This window comes from Onychostoma macrolepis, chromosome 11, assembly GCF_012432095.1.
Source record: "Onychostoma macrolepis isolate SWU-2019 chromosome 11, ASM1243209v1, whole genome shotgun sequence".
Lineage (NCBI taxonomy): Eukaryota > Metazoa > Chordata > Actinopteri > Cypriniformes > Cyprinidae > Onychostoma > Onychostoma macrolepis.
This window is the reverse complement of record NC_081165.1, coordinates 15631883-15648924: the sequence shown is the minus strand read 5'-3', so window position 1 is coordinate 15648924 and position 17042 is coordinate 15631883. Positions and strand designations below refer to the sequence as shown.

The following is a 17042-nucleotide window of genomic DNA, read 5'->3' as shown; positions in this document are numbered from 1 at the left end:
CGAACATTCAGGGAACAAAAGCAATATTAAAATAACGTTGTATGGAGAGCCAGCGCTCATGGATACAAATCACCTGCATCTAGCACAACAGTGTCAGAAGCAAAACGGAAAGGGGCTTTTTTAATCTTTCTGTCTTTTTATAGCTCAACCTTAACTATCAAATGAAGGACAGACAGGCGAGCCTCAGACTCAATTGCTGCCTTTTTTGATGTTATTTTATTTATTTATTTATCTATTTTTTTTATGTGAATGGCAGCTCGCGTACTAATCCGGGTGGCTGCAGCCCCCTCTTTTCCACCCCCTCTGGTGGCTGCAGCCCCCTCTACAAGCCAGAGTGGACCACTGAACAACGTGTGATTACACAGTAGCCCTCTCAAAATTACTGGTAAAGAATACTGTTTCCACCCCAGCAAGAATTATTCATCAGAGCGGAGGCCTGAGGTGGCAAAGCAGGGAAAAAAACCTGTATTAAACAGTGCCGGAAGAGAAGACAGCTGTCCCTGCCCACATTCTTCTGAGTGCGCAGTACTGAGAGCGGGCTGCTGTTTCCAAAGCCTGATCTGAAAACAAATTAAAGAGGATTACAGCTTGGCACTGAAGCTAGTGCTTTATTCTGGTCTAGGAATGGCACAGCCCCGCCTGGTGTCCGCCATACTGACCTTTTGCATGTTTATTTTGATATCAAAAACAAGAGACTGGGTTGTGAAATTACAGCAATGTAATTTCATGGATGCCCTGTTGTAAATTTAGCTGTCATGTCATGCTATCATAACTGTCATAATTTGATATATGAAACTTAATAACAGAATACATTATTGAAGATAACATGCTGTACGTATATATATATATATGTGACCCAGGACTACAAAACCAGTCATAAGGGTCAATTTTTTTAAATTGAATAAATAAGCTTTCCATTGATGTGTGGTTTGTTAGGATCGGACAATATTTGGCCGAACTACAACTATTTGAAAATCTGGAATCTGAGTTTGCAAAAAAAAATAAAAAATCTAAATACTGAGAAAATCGCCTTTAAAGTTGTCCAAATTAAGTCCTTAGCAATGCATATTACTAATCAAAAATGAAGTTTTGATATATTTACGGTAGGGAATTTACAAAATATCGTCATAGAACATGATCGCTACTTGCTATCCTAATGGTTTTTGGCATAAAAGAAAAATCAATAACACAACACATACGGTATTCCTATTAATAACATTTTGTTGTCTACACCTTTTCTACTTTTTGCTAACCTAAACACCTGGATGCCCTGTTGTAAAGTTATCTGTCATCTCATTTCTCGTCTTATAATTTGATGTATGAGTTTGCACCTCACATTTTTAAAGAATGTGGAAAACATAAAAAAAGCATGAGGCGTTTTTTATATGCTTACATCAGAAATGTTTCCATCACATCAATCTAGTTAGCGCATTTCTGTTTGACTGAAATAACTTGGCAGTTATGCTGAGAATAAACAAACGTAACGTCTCCAGCATACAAAAACTCGATTACCAACAGCGTTGCACATTTGTCTTGCCGTGCCGTGACAAAGTGAGCAAGCCGAATAATACTTTTCACCAGCACTTTTTCAACACAATGCATTCATAGCCATTTTGATTGTATATTCTTTGGTGAGAGGTAAGCACTCTGCCGTTTGTTCATTACTGCTGGAGCCACGATGACGCAACCGCCTCCTTCAAGGAGACAATTTTAGGGACAACATTTTTCCGGCAATTAATTACAGCATGTCTCGTAGGGACAGGCTGCATCAAGAGCGGAATGACAATTTCCTCCGACCTCCAGCTCCACGTGTGACGTCGGTTCAGAACACAAATTTGACTCCGCTCGCTCCAGAAAAAGTCATTACCAGCGTACTCAGAAAGGGTAAACATCGATGTAAATCTCACCATTAACTTGAACTAATGGTTCCTGGAGTTGTGAGGTGATTACCACACTCCTTTGACTTTCACTTCCCCCTTTCTGCCACCGGACGTCAACGACGCCACCTCCTCCTCTCCTTTACAGCTGTCACCGCGCAAACACATTTGCTTGTGATGAGTCAAGGGCGTCCGGCGCGATTAGCCACGATGCTGGGGCAATCAACTCCCTGCAAATTTCGCTGTATCGCCGCGATGACGGCCCCGTATTAATCAGCCTTTATTATCCTCGCCTTCTCAGCTGTGGCTACGCTGTCACGCGCCCGATTCATCCTCGCGTTCTGGCCTGTCATAGAGCAGGTGTGAGAACAGTTCTAAGCTCAGTGTCATTTCCTCGCTGCTATTATACCTTTCAGAGGACGGAGAACATGCGTCAGCCCGCACCTGCAGGAATGGGATGGAGGATGTAGGGAAGGGTGGGGATCAAAAGTGCACTGTTCTCAGCTGAGTGGAGCCCAATCTGACAATAGCCTTGGGAGATCTCTATCGCCGCCATCATATTACCCTCAGTGTATTTCATTAAGATAGAGAGGAAAATCTTAGCGGCTGACAGTTCTATTTGTTGTTCCCTCTGATAGCACAAGTGAAATAGTAAGCATAAACTCTCTCTCTTTTTCTCACCCTTTGCTCTTTGTATCTTGGTTTTCTCTTTCTCTCTACTGCAGAAAAGCTCTGTTGCTTCTATTTCTGCAGTCCTTTGTTGGTGACCTCCATTATGCCATCTTCCTGCTTCACACACCTCTCTGTTCTCGGCCACCTTTTTAGGTCCATCAGCTTTGTAACCTTATTCCTGTTCAAGCGGGAATGGAAGGAGAGGCAGTATTGGCTTTCATTTAGGCCCTTCAGCTTTCGGACACTTTGGACAACTACAGGGTCCTGTTTGACGGTCGGGAGGCAAAGGCAGGAGTGTTAATTGGACTAAAGTGTATTAGTCGGATGGAGGTAGAATTACGGCACGGCTCTAAGTGGTAGATGAATTGCATCTGTCAGGTTTATGAGATCAAAGTCGACACACAGGGCAATGTGTCTTCGTTATTTTATTCTCCTGTGTGCATCTTGAGGAAATTATTTGAACTGCCAAGCAAAGCTGCCAGTGCTTCGTTGGTTTTCATCAAAAAACCACAGAAGGCTCTAAAATGTGACATACAGTATAGAGGATATCATTTAGGTTTTTGCTCACTTATTCAGAAAATATCTCACACATAAGGAGTCTACCCATGTCAATTAGCTATATTTAACCTGACATAAAATTTGCAACAATATTAAAATTCCAGCAGATATGGATAAGGTGATAAGTACACGTGGCCGATAACTGGTATATGTGCCAAAAAAAAAACCTAGTAAATAAATAAAAATTAATATTATATTAGTATTGTATTATTATTAATATATAGCAATATACTGTGCATACCTAATAGAACAGAAATAATGGATAATACTTATTTTACCATAATTAATTTGAAACCAAAAAGAGACTTTTAAAATAAAGTGAACTACTTTCAAATAAAGCAGAAAGTAAACAGTACTTTCAAATCTACCTCTTATCCACACTTCAATATCAACATTTATAGCAAATGGACTCTGAGTTGATGATCTCGGTGCATTCTGAATATGCCAATGTCAGCAGAACATACACTGATTTCACATTTTTGTGGTCTAAAAGAGGCTGGTTTATTTATACAAACACTTTAACTAAGGAGAGATGACTTGAACATTTGTGATTTGATTTAGTGTAAACTGAAAAATCAAACACTGCATAAGACATTTTTACTCTCTTAAAACTATTTTCATGTGATCATTATTAATACTGTCCATTATTTCCAAACAAAAGTTAGAAGACTGAAGTGTGCATGCACATGCACTGGATATAGCCCTAGTGATTGCTGCTCCATTCTCCATATCAAGTTATTACTGATACATTTATTACATTTACTGAATGATACAATTATCTGAGCTCTACTCACAATAGTTTTGCCAAGAATGAAAAGTTCTAAAAGAATTCAACCTTGAGGTTTTGGATTTTATGCACAAATGTAGGTGACATATTTATACAGTTCATGTTCGCATATCAACTAAAGTATGGCGGTTATCTCATCTCTGATCTAAATCTGTCACGTCTGGCAGACGGTAAAATCATAACAATATATTGACTTGAAGAATGCATGTGCTAGTTCTGTTTACATATTATGTTTTGATGATATAGCAGCAGTATTGCACAAATGATTACGATCTCCCTGGAGCATGGCGTACATCTCTGGATGTAATTCACCAGGTGGTAATTCAGCGCATAGATCACTCTCACAGCAAATAAATGACTCAAGTGGACTTGAGCTAGGACAGAATCATCAGCGTTCTGACAGGCACTGAATTCACCCAAGCGCGACTGCCTTTAAATAGCGCGACCCATCTCTGACTGTAAGTTAATCATATCGCTTTTCGCTTCACAACGTTCACTGATAGTTTCACAAAGCCAATCAGTGTAATTATCAGTGCAATTATGATTATAATTAAAGTAACCCATGGACACCTGGGGAGAAATTATCTGCATGAGTACAGGTTGTGTTAATAGAATTAATTACTCCAGATATAGTGGATTTAAATAGATTAACATGTTAAATTAATGTTGAAGTCTTGGGCAGGAGGTACAGTAACTCTGAAGCTGACACTTCAAGATGTGCGTGAACTGAATCAAACAAGACAACACAAATGGCTGCAACACAATTCAAGGAATAGTTCACCTCAAAAACCATCAGGACATGTAAGATAGAAATGGGTTGTAATGTAGCATTACATCACTTGCTCACAAATAGATCCTTTGCGGTGAATGGGTGCCAACTGTATGAGAGTACAAACAGCTGATGAAAATGTCTCAAAAATCTACAAGTAACCCTCACAACTCCAGTCCGTCAGTTATTGTCTTGTGAAGTGACAAGCTGCATGTTTGTAAGATAATAAATGTAAAAAATAAAATAAATAAATGAAAAAAACCTTGTCGGCACCCATTCACTGCAGATGATCTATTGGTGAGAAGTGAAGTAATTCCAAATTTCTCCAAATCTGTTCTGATGAAGAAACAAACTAATCTACATCTTGGATGGCCTGAAGGCGAGTACATTTTTCATCCCTCAAGTTTCATTTTTAGGTAAGCTTTTCTTTTAATAATATGTTTTTGCTGGTACCCAAATCAAATTTATGCACTCCGATCAAACAAAAAGAACCATGGTTTTTGCATAAAATACCATGATGATGTACAGTAAACACCATTATAATGATTCATATGTATTCCAATAAGTATCCATATTGTATACCAAATTATTACCATCTGATACCATTTTTGTACAATGGCACCACCATAGAACTAAAAAGGAAATGGCCTGAATATCTAAATGTAGATACCAAAAAAAAAAAGAGACCTGAAATGAATGATAATTTTCCTAATGATTAGCAAGAGAATACAAATCTTGGTTGTTACTTAGAAATTAATATGCCACTTATAGATGCTCAGCACATTTTTTATTTTTATTTTTTTGCACTTGGAGAAAGTCTAGAAAGCGGAGAGAGAGCGCATATTTGAAATTTAATTAATTCTTGCTTTTAAGCATATCTCGAGTTTCACTCCCAGCCGGGGATCAAAGTGTGATCAATATCTCTGCCAGGACATAGCAAACTTTATCCAATCACCATTTTCTCACTTAAGAGGCACTTAACGGAAGAACTAAAGCACATTGCGCTGGATTAAATGCTCACTAGTGCCGTATGGTGGACAAAAGCTTGGTTAGGCTTCTTAAAATGTTCTGTTATTTGCTTAATTATTCATTAATATCCAACATGCATGCATTTACTATAGACACCACAATCAAAATAGAGGTGGCAGCAAACAACATGGGAAGCAAAATGCAAAGAGAAAGGATCTCTTAAAAAAAATAAATTGCTAAATTATATCCAGATGGCAAAGCATGATTCTCAATATGATTTGACTTTGTGCCATCGACATCATACCGTTATAAACAAATAACACGTCTGGGTGAAACAGCTGAGCTGATCAATAAAAACAGCTTAAAAGTTTTCTTTACAGCGACATGGAAAACAATATGACGTTTTGACAGCTCGTTTCACGCCTTAGAGAAGGCAATAATTGTGGGTGGCGAGTATAGAGAATGGATTTCAGCTGAGGACAGCTACAGTACATGTTTCAAAGAGATACAAGCAGCTCAACGCTTGACTAGGTATTGTGGCTATGTGCTGTGGCATGGTTTTCTGGTTTGTTTTGTTGATATGCTGCATAACAAAGCCTCTGTGAGAATGTGTGTCTGTCTGTATTCATCTGTGTCTAGAACTAATTGAATTTGCATATGCAACAAAACACGCTCTCATTAAACAAGTCTTTAACTCTAAGCAAGCACAGAAGAGGATGTTAAAGAACCAAAAAATAAATAAAATAAAATACAATAAAATAAATAAATAAACAACACCCCAGAAAGCCCAATTAATAAATAGCCCTTATCCCCACCAAAAACATCCTAAATGCCTCCATAGAGGTGTTCCTGTCCTGTGATATAATCAGAAAAGGTCCCTAAAGTTGTGAGAGATGCTTTAAAGGAGTCATAACATGAGGAATCACATTTCCTTGATCTCAAGAGATAAAAAGCTGGATGAAACATTTCTCTTTGAAATGCTCTATAACTTTCAGAACTCAAAACTTCCTTTTCAGTCCAAAAAAGAGCATTTATGGAAAGGAACCTGCAAAAGTGAGTCATTCCACAACTTTTTGACATCAGACAGATGAAGAACTGATGCATCAACAACATTATGATCACTCAGTTTTACAAGTCATTGGGCCACTAGGTATGATAAGATAAGAACCTGGTTTACATAGCACCTGCTGCTTTGAATAAGGATTTAGAAACAAGCTTATTTTTTAACAATGATTTTTGTTTTTGTTTTTTGTTTTTTACAATGTCCCTGATCACCTGATCATTTCAGTCATTCGGTTACATTTGAAGAGAGCTTTTCTTAAAGGTGCAATAGTAAATAAATAAAAAAAAGATAAATACTAAAGGTCAGGGCAACAGAGAAAAGGGTAATGAAAATAAAATATTACAATAAAATAAATTAAATTAAACAATTAAAATAGAAATAAAATATTAAAATAAATATAAATAAGACTAAAAATAAAATAAAAGATTTAATTAAATCAATTTAAAATATACAAAATATTAAAAATAAAATCTAATTTAAATAAAACAAATTTAATAAAAATAAACAAATTTAATAAAATGTAAAATAAAATAGATTTAATAAAATCTAAAAAATAATAAAAATAAAAATAATAATGAATTAAGGTAAAATATTAAAAAGTTAGCAAAAATAAGCAAAACATTAAAATTGTAAGTAGTAAAATTAAACGTAATAAGATATATGACTAAAATATAATTAAAAAGAACAAAAACTAAAATATATAAAAGATCTACTTAGTAAAATTAAATGTAATAATATAAATAAATATAAATAAAATTCAATATTTCAATATATTCAAATATTTAACCAATATAATAAAATATGTATAGCAATGTTAAAAATATACATAAAAAGTGACGATTATATGAAATGGAGGTGAAAGGCTAAAATAAAATGAAATTAAATAATAAATAAAACAAAATAAAATTGTGTGCGCCTTACCAAGAATGTCTAAATAACAAGACATTTTTTTTTTGTTTTTTAATGACTGGATCCCTCCAACCCCCCTCCCAAAAGACCACCAGATCAATGAGGTATTGCAGCGGGGAATACATGGAATGCTCTGTAGGTCACAATGTGACCCAGCCACAGAGACGCAGAGGATGCTCGTTTGTCTCTGGCGAGCTGTGTCAAAAGCTTCCTAAATAAGGTAACACAGGAGGCAGCCGTGGTTTGCCTGCGTCTCTCTACAAGGTCACCCATCTCACCGGGGCTCTGGGCTACTGTCAGGGGAGTCTGAAGCAATCAGGTGTGTACATCTGCTCAGGGAGAGCAAATTCCCCCGCCATTCAACACGCACATACACCCAAGCATCACTGCCCTGGGGAATGAATTGGAGGGGGCTCTCGGGTTCACATGACTAGTTGAGGAATCGCAGTGAAGCAGCAGTTATCTAATCATGGGGGACAGCTGTAGGGTTGATGCAGTCCTACTTGTCTAACTAGCGGCTATACGGTAAAGTGAAAAATGTCCACTTGGAATTGCTAAGAACAGCAACAAGGAAACTCTGGGTATTCTACATATCCTAAATCTGCGTTACAGACAATCTCGACACTACAATGGGAGATTATCTCCATCATTCAATAAGCAATTTCACCCTCTTTCTCTCTCTCACACTCACAATCAAACACAGACCCAGACTCTCTCGCACGCACACGCACAATGCTTCAAAAGAGAATGGATAAATCAATACATCATTTTGTCTCTTCATTTCAAGTTCATGAGCGACTTGGGCCAATGGAGACACATTCCTGAATGGTGGTGTGGAAAGACCATTATTTGGCACACCAGTTGACTGTCATTCTCAGTTGTCATTTTGCAAACCACAGTTAGTCAAGTTCTTGAGGAGAAATATACTGGGACTACATCAAACCCACCCTCAGGCATTTCACACAGCTCTCCATCTCCAGTTCTTTGTCTCACAGTTTCGATTTTATTTTGGCCTCCCATTCACTCAAGAAAAACAAAACTGGGAAAGATACAACCACAGCTAGCTTTCCAAACTATCAGCTAATCAGTATGTAGAATAGATCAGCTACGGTCATGCTAATTTTAATTCTAATTCTGTTCCTGTAGCATACTCAAACAGAAAAGCATAGTGCTAGCAACGCCAAGGTCATGGGTTCGATTCCCACTTTGAATAAAAACATCTACCAGATGCGCAAATGTAGCTACTATGCACAATACAATAAAAACTATTAATTGCATTTTCCCCTTCCCCAGAAGTGTACATTTGAGTGCGTAGCATGTGTACAGCCGAACACTTAAATTATTGTCCCATAAATTATTGTTCCATGTGTGTATGGAACAGCAGTCATTCTCGCATTTGTAACCATAGCAACATTTTGGCTTCTTGCAGGAGTAAAGAAGAATTTAGCCATTTGGTATCTGCCATTTTTTGACTAAAGACTCTTTTTCTCCATCGCTTTTAACTAAACTACCGCTGATAGACGTGCTGTGTTTTGTTTCTGCTCGGGAGGCTGCTTTAGAGAGCGCTGTCTTGCAGTGTTGCCATGTCCTCATAATTACAAACGCTTTTAGGCATGTTGTTTGGTCTTAGCTCATAAAGCTAGGCACTTTATGGAGTTAGTAAAGTGGTCTGTTGCAGATATGAGATATAAGAATTTTTTTTTTTGGTGTTATAAAACAAAGCATTTGGGTGTTTTGGTGTTTTTGTGCTTGTCCTTGTTTGTTGTTTTTCTTTCTGTGAAGATCTGGCAACACTGACACTTTACTGCAGGGCTCATGAGCGCAGCTAGTGTGCTAAATGTGCTAGCTAAATGTGCTAAGGTTAAGACTAATTTCACTGTTATTTTCTTGCATCTCACATACAGACGAAGACACATTTCTGATGCGCGTTTAAATACATCATTAACAACTAGTTGTTCAGTTCAGTTCTGTACACACTGCGTAGAATTTCTGTAAATGCGGTTGTCATTACCTGTATTTTTCGGGAGTTAATGCGGTTGTCACTCCCGTATTTTAGTGAATTATTTGTGTACAGAACGCGATTAAGGAGTAGAAGGTGAACTGACAACCGAATTTAGCTGTAGTGTGTACGTGGCCAATGACACATTCAAGGCTCAGAAAGGTAGTATGGGCATCATTAAAATAGTCCACGTGTCTATTCAGGGTCAGAAATATCTCAAATTTCATCAAAAATATCCTAATTTGTGTTCCAAAGATGAACGAAGGTCTTAAGGGTTTGGAACAACATGAGGGTGAGTAATTAATGACAGAATTAAAATTTTGGGGTGAACTATCCCTTTATCTCCATAGTTTCCTGATCTCACTATGTTAAAAACACTCACCATTTTAAGGTTTCCTTTAATTTTGTTCCTCAAATATTATATCGTGTCTCTTGATGCATGTTAGATTATTCTCTGAGCTGCCAAACAGCGGCCTGAAATATCTTAGCAATGCCTCACTGACTTTTAATAGGTTTCAATTTGAGCCTTAACTCTATGTCGAGAGTGTGATGCTATTAAACACTGAATGGGCAATGGTTCGTCCCGACTGCTGATGCATCTGAGAATATAGCATAGTGTGCACAGCAAGAAAAAACCTTGAGAAAAGACAAAACAAAGCCTTACACATCAACTGGTGGTCTGAATAATCGGTTGTACCTGTTTGATATTGTGTTAAACAAACTAAAATGTTTTACATATATCAGAAACACAGGGGGGAAGAAATCAATGTCAGTCAATGTCATAGAGACAGATGCAATAAACATTACCATTGAAGCGATATGCATCCCTGAATGATGACACTTTAAGGCCACATTTAGCTGTCATTCATTGCATTTCCAAAAGGTAAGCGCTGTATATAGATGTATGACCTACAGGTGAACCATGGTAGCTTTCTGCCTGGCTGAAGGGGAAAAATGACACCGGGATTGTTGGTTGGTGGACGCATGGTTAGAGTGAAAGGCAAAGAGATGGTTTTGACATTGCGTTTCTCAACTTTCATTCACGGTTATAGGATGCAGTGAGGTTTTAAAGCTGTCACTTTTTTGACAAGCAAGGTGACTGAGAAATCTTTTTGTACCCAAGCGCTGTCATTTGAGTCGTAATCGCCGAGTCCATTTCATTCGACCTTTACTGCTGACACCCCTTATACACAAGAGAGTGTGCATCCTAACACTACACAACAGAAATTAACCATGACAACAACAAGAAAACACACACTGAGAGCTTAATGACTCTAAGCTGATGTGATTTCTATGTCAGTAGTGCTGCACCAAGCTCAACTGCAAAAATAACTCAGATTTTCTGAAGAACTATGTAAGGTGTTCTGGGTGGTTTCTAATTCAGTGTTATGCAGTTTGAAGAGGTTTTAGTTCTTCAGAAAGGTTTTACGACATTTTTCATGTTATCTTTGTATCAATGGTATTAATAAGCAGGGGTAACCATGGCAGCTGCTGTATTTCTGTTTGTCCAAAAGTGCCACCTACTGTCAGAGAGTGGATTTGCATTTTTATTCATCCCATCTGCTGCTGTTGTTGTTGTCAGTGTTGCAAATTTGAAACGTTTAATGGAAAATAAGAACAATTCGGATAATAAGGTATTTAGACTGTTTGATTCATAGACTTTATTGAGTATTTTAAATGGCTCGCATATACACACAATGTTTTGGACAGTTTTCTGAGTGTTTCTTATACTTTTAGACTTTTATACATTCTTTGGTTTTCCAGCATCTTATGTGTATTTATATATGCATAATAAATATACACAGTACACACACACACATATTATGTAAATAAAAACTTTTATTTTGGATGCAATTAATCGTTTGACAACACTAATTTCTATGTCATTGCTAGAGTATTCTGGATGGTTGTTAATGTTTTATGGGTGGCTACAAGCGCATTGCTACAGAACGTGTTTGCTAAAGTGTACTGAGTGTTTAAGTAGAATGTTGCTAGGGCGTTACTATGCAGTTGCTAAAACATTTCCAATGATTTTTAGTGCACTGCTTTGTGGCTGTGAGAGGATTCTCGATGCTTTCTAGAATGCCATGGAAGGGTGTTGCAATGCAGTTTCAATTACGGTTTGCAGCTGACTTGTGTATAAAAAATCTCATATTCTTGTTCCTCATATTGCATATTGCTTCAATGAACGTCTAAGTAATTTTTCTTCCCCCATCTGACATTGTTCATAGAGAAAATCCCACCCCCAAACTCACACTATTGGTTGCACTAATGTTGCTACATCATGTTGCCGCACTAAAAAGCTAACAATGTTTTGACAGCACCACAGAGCCACAGTGTTTACACTTTTCACAAAAAGCATCCTACGGATAACTAACTTGCATCTCTGCATAATAAACTGGGACAGGAGAAAGAAAGAAACCACACACAAATTCACACACCAGCTTTAAGCAGCCCTGTGGAAGACGATATACACTGTGCAGCCGAACACACAAAACACGCTCTTCAAGTCTAAATGGGGTGACCGCTGTGCATCTCCATGCAAAGACCGTCATCCCTCCTCTTCCCTCATTAGCTCGTAAGTGCACCTCTAATGAGTACAAAAAAAGCCAATGTTAGCCTCTGTTTTGTGCAAGATGAATGGATCGACGTAAAAGCAGCTCTGCAGACTTCTGTCGAGTGCTGAAGCTTCTATGTCTCACTGCACTTGAGTGGGATCCTTGATACGAGTCCCCAAGGGCTGACAAAGCCCCATGAGCCCGTAATTATGTGATTAAACTAATTATTCACATAACCATTACCACGGAAACCCATTCGGTGTCTATATCCGCCAGGTCAAGAGCAGGTAATGATTCAAATGCAGATGGGTAATACAAGCGGGACTCACAGGAAAGGACACGGGGGGGTGAGATGTAGATCCGTTCTCTGGCTCTCTCATAAGAAGTTTTTTGACATCCTTCCTTTAGCATTCCGAGCTTCCTCTGTTCTGCTGCAACCACCGAGCTTTGTGCCAAAGACCCCGAGCTACTCTGCAACTGGCGATAACTCAAAGTGACACTATACCTGTGGTTTGAAATGTTCCTGTTTGAAACATGCAGGTGGTCTGGTGGAACGACAAGACTAATTTGCTGAGGTTGACCTTTTAGCCAGTGGCGCTAAACCGCAGAACCAGAGGGAGTCTTAGCAGAGAAGGACATTAATTATGGATAGTTACGTATATTACATATGGCATGTCGGATTATCCTGCACTTGACGCCCGTTCATAACTCGATTCATCCCAATGGTCCATTTTATACAAAGCTAAAGAATACCAAATGCCCTACAAAGGCTGAGTATGTAAATCATACTGTTTTATAGGTACATTGCATAAGATAATCATTAAAGGTCAAGCACAAACACTGTAAAAATGGCATGACCAAAAAGTTATGACATGTGTTTTTACATTAACTCATCAAAATTACAATTTTCAACTTTATTTTATAAGTTGTACAAGATTCAACTCATTTTTTAAGCTTGTTTAATGTAATTTAAGTTGAAATTACTTAAACAGCTAAGTTGATTGTACTTAAAAAAGTTTAATGCAGAAACTTATTTTTTTTACAGTGTATAAATAAGGATGACTCAGCCAACCTAAAAAATAAAACAGAGGGGAGAAAATCTTCTTGAAGTAATGTTTAGAATCAAGCAAACCTGCGCTTGCAACCGTAGCCAACGTGTATCCTAATATACAGCTGGAAATGCACAAACCTTTGATAAATAGACACAATAATGCAGGTGGCATCCTGGCTTTTGCTGAGTTATGTGGCCCCACAGACAGAATTATTGCTAATCACAAAGCTCCATATGGGAATTAAGGTCTCTGCTCTTCATTTAAAATGCTATTTTGCATTTTTAGCCATATTTTGCATTATTACACATTACTGCACCTGTTAATCAGGGTCAGTAAACCTGCAGTGAAAAATGTTAAATTTACCAAGGAAATACATGAATTATGCTTGGAAATATATCAATGCTTTTGTAGAAGTAAAAAGTATGACTTTCTTTATACTGTCATTTATGGCGAAATACGCATACTAATATAAATCTAAGATAAGACACTTTTACAGTGATTTTTTAAAAAAGATTTTTTAATAAGAAAAAAAAAAAGTACAGGTAAGTTCAATTTCCAGAGGGGAAATGATATTTATGGTGATTTTCAGGCTGCTTAGGCTGTTTAAGTTTTTAGTTTATACTGTAACTCAAACTTCACACACTGATTGTAAATGAAAGAGGTTGTGACCCCTTAGCTTTTCTTGTGTGTTCTTCTGTGTGAGGAGTTACAAAAGTGTATCGTTTGAATGTAATTAGTAAGACATTCAGGAGACTAAATCAAACATCTTTTCAAAATACAGCTCCATGCTGTTCAGGGCACATTGAAAAAATATATTCATAACCTCAGGTATGAAGTCTGTTGAATGTTATGCCTGTTATGTTCTTTTTTCCCCTAATAGTTCCTCTATTTTGTATTCATATTGCATTGAATACCATTCAAAAGCTTACCACTCATTGTTACATTTTTTTTAATTCTGCACTTGCACACACTCTATGAACTAATTCATGGCTTGAGATCTGTGTAATTTTAACATTTCATTCATTTTAAACAAAAGAAAGGCATTACTGTGTCCCAAATGCTTATTTAGAAGTGGGCAGATGAATACAATCATGATATAATAGATCAGAGTCTGAATACAATGAGGTACAAGATGTTTTAGTGAGAAAAAAATAAATAAAAATTAAATCAGCTCATGAAGTATATTAAGAATCTCAGAATGTGTTATACGATAATGTCTTTACTCACCTTCATATTGTTCCAAACTCAAATTACTTGGAAAAAAGAAGAAGAAGAAAAAAAAAATCTATTCCATTACATTTAACAAAAGTGATAGATTTCGTCAACTCCGAAATAAAAAAATGAAAAGCACAAAAACATGTTACCGTAAAAAGTTAATGGTACATAAATTATGTTTTTTTTTGTCTTAAATTACTTTCAATTAATTTAAAATGAAATAAACTATGTAACAAACAATAAAAAATAAATAAAATTAAATATTTGTACCACCTTTTTAGTTCCATAGAAGCAAGGGTTTGAACCAATATGACAGTGAGTAAATAACAAAATTCATAGTTTTCTGAGAACTATCCCTTTAAAATAGAGAAATAAACAGAATATCAGTCATTCAGGTCATGATGCGGTTCAGACTCCCACATTATTGCATCCCTACTAGCGAGACGCAGCACAGTAATGCAGAACAATGAGAAAAAACAGACAGACGGAGGTTAGCAAGGACTGCGCATAAATGCATTTCAAAAATAAAGTCGCATGCATCTAATCATCAACGTTCAGTTCACATAACTAGGTGCCGAGAGGGATATGTAATAAAAAACAGCAGGAAAGCCACAACGACACAACATCTCTTAAACGGCTTCAATTTGGCACGGGAATTGATTAACGATCTGATTTTATGGGTCTGTTCACTTGCCAAATAAGAGGAATGAAGAACCCCCTTCCTCTATTTCCCTAGGAAATAACATTGCTTGTGCCCCATTAGATTCATGTCGTTTAGATGTCAAGGGTTTGAAAGCACACATAAATATCAGTCTGCCAATCACTCCACCATGCTAAGCGTGGTCTGGCATTGTAGGAGAAAAAGTAAAGGTGAGCCGTACAGGCTGGTACACAGCTGTTGACACCTCCAAACAGGACTGACAAGTGTTAGCAGAGGTGCTAGCATTCTGAGAGGGCAACCTGGCACTCGAAAAACTGTTTTTATTTCTTTGCACCTCAAAATGGTTACCTTGGTGAGCCCATACAGGGTGCCAGCGCCAGCACATTTCCCCTCACCAGCCAAAAGCTCTTGAGGCCTGACATATATGCCATTCACATCATTTAATGAGGAGCTTGCAGAGCCCAGCCAATGTAGGGCCATAGAAAACCATAGGCCATTAATGTTCAGCATGGAATAGACAACATGCCATATGGACACGGGCCGATGGACAGAGACAGGTAGACAGCAGTGTTGGTGAGTAACTAACTTAAAGTAGCAGTGCTAGCTGCTAACTACTCTCTTCAGTAGTGTGACAGCTGTTCATCGGTTTTCAAAATAATAGCTGCAATAACAAGCTACTTTCTGAGTAACAGTATAGAGAGAAAAAGGTACATCCACGGTCAAAAATTAACCTGTTGGAGCCATAGTCTTGTGGACAGTGATGAGTAAAAATATGAGTAAATAAAAATGTGACTAAATACACCTAAGCAAACATTTGGATGGAAACTTGTAAGTATTAGAAACTACAACAAAATATACAGTACAAGTGTAACCACCAACAAAAGACATCATTTATACAGAAAAAAATAAAGAAAAAAAATACTAACAGACATTTATGTGGGATTTCTAAAGAAAATAATATCACTCGTATTCAGCCATCAAAATACAACACAATTCTATAAGTCTTTATGAGTCAAACAGAACGAGAGTATGCAAGAAAGACAGCCAAATAAATCACTCTTTTCTATTGGCTGTATGCAAATATGTAGGTTGACAGGCAGGTATGATGTCCTATCGTTGCATTCAGAGCGAATGCAGTGATTGGACGAAACGTTTTATGGTCCACAGAAGAGATATACATTTTAATTTTTGATTGCTATCAGGCTGTGAAGAGACTTTTAACCAATATAACAAAAACGTTTATGAAAAATATTACATAACCTAACTTTAAATGAATCCATTTGTTTAATTTAAAAACTGGAGATTCACAGTTGCTGCATGTTACGTCATCTGCTACTAGAGAGACATTCTTCAAATGCTGCTGTTATCATGGTTTTAGATTCACAAATTGTTTAATATGTATTTTGTTTGTATTTAGAGTAGAATTATCTGTGCATCTAGGAAAAGTATGCTTTTAAATAAAAAATAGCTATATTTCAAATTGCATGCAACATTTACTGGCAGACAATGTGAAGAAATGTTCTGTTATTCTTTCCCCCCAATTTGCAAAATGTTGTATGCACCTTCTTTTCATATGCATGGAAATTATGTTTTTTCTATGTGTAAGTGATTCTTTATGTGAAAGCAGGCGCCTTGTGTTACGCTGACCACAGTATGGCCTTTATTTTCATACCACCTTAGAGGCTCTGCTTGGTATTCTTCTCCGCAACTTCATGGACCTTGAGTTCACTTTGCACTGTGTGAAAATTATTGATCAGGTGCGCTTCAGTCGGAAATTTGGCTTTTGCAAGGGGAACATTTGCCATGCACAATATTAATATGTTGGATGCAATGAGAAGCAAAAATCAATTTCCATATCGTTTTCTCTGCACGCAGAAAAAGAGCGTGTGAAGAAAAGCCGAGGAGACGGTCTTTTTGACAAAATGCATCTCTAATAAGATTCCTCTGCTCCTG

At 37.1% G+C, this 17042-nt stretch overlaps 1 protein-coding gene across 2 annotated transcripts in view; it reads right to left on the bottom strand.

The window, feature by feature from the left end:
* igsf21a (immunoglobin superfamily, member 21a) overlaps positions 1-17042 on the bottom strand; it is a 225716-nt gene that overhangs the window by 164560 nt on the left and 44114 nt on the right. The gene's annotated exons all lie outside the window — the stretch shown is intronic.